The sequence below is a fragment of the Hypanus sabinus genome, chromosome 10, assembly GCF_030144855.1.
Source record: "Hypanus sabinus isolate sHypSab1 chromosome 10, sHypSab1.hap1, whole genome shotgun sequence".
Classification (NCBI taxonomy): domain Eukaryota; kingdom Metazoa; phylum Chordata; class Chondrichthyes; order Myliobatiformes; family Dasyatidae; genus Hypanus; species Hypanus sabinus.
This window is the reverse complement of record NC_082715.1, coordinates 41,907,490-41,908,630: the sequence shown is the minus strand read 5'-3', so window position 1 is coordinate 41,908,630 and position 1,141 is coordinate 41,907,490.

Genomic DNA, 1,141 nt, shown 5'->3' with positions numbered 1-1,141 from the left:
TGTAACAATCTGTAACCAGGCAACCAAAGCGCGCTGCCCGCTGCTTTACAGGAAGAGAAACGCTCTCTCTGTGAAGCGGGCCGGTATAGCCAATGTGTCTCTGCCATCGTCGATAATGCTGCGCTCATTGCTTGCATGTTTAACAAATCCTCTTCTTTTTCAAAATCGCTGTAACCTGTATCACTTTGCTTAACTTTCAGACCGATTAGTATTGCAAAAATATTTATATTGCTAATTAATCAGTTTAAAGGGGAATTATAAAAATTCTCTGCTGATTCTGACATGAATGCATGCTATACATATTCATAATAGACTTTTGAACGCGCTTAAAATTTAAATCGTACACACTAAAATAGTAAAATTAAGCTAAAGCTAAATAAACAAGAAGCTACTGGGACTTTTATTTTGACAATTGAGGGGGGGAATCAAATCTCAATTTGTTCCAAATACACGATTTTGTATGCTTCAGTAGAATCGCCTTGTGTTTCCAATGAAAATTATTTGCTCAAACAGTATATAATTTTTTCAACAGTATATAAAATGAAGTGATTTCAAACCTGGTTGGTAGCATTTTGCCAAACATCTAGTTCTTGGATAACCCTACAGTGAAAACTCTACTTAAGTAGTACCAAGTTACATTGCAAATCCAGCGTCCAAGTTACCAGTTGCAGTAGGTGTAATGCGAATTTTAGAAGTTAGAAAGTATCAAACATGTTGTATTTGCTTTAGTACAATAATATTAATGTAGCATCACAGTATGCATACTATCTGTTGGCTTGGATTAAAAATACTCTACCTAGCAATTTGGATATCCAATCCTTTTTTTTGCTGTATGAGATTCATTTGACAATCTGAAATATGATGCATTTGCAACCATTCTAGATGAAATACACTAGGAGTGAAAGTCCATCTGGGTTCAGATTTGTCCTTGTTTATCTGATTTGATATAGTTTGGATGCTATTAAAGTTTGCAGAGAGGCCAATAAACAAAAAAGTTCATTGGTGTGCCATGCAATTGCACTACAGATTAGTTATAAGAGTGCCAATGATCTCCAGATCACAGAACTATTCAGAACTTTGCTTAGTTGAACTGCATATCTGCTTTTTAATGTATTCAACACAATTTTCAAAATGCAACTCA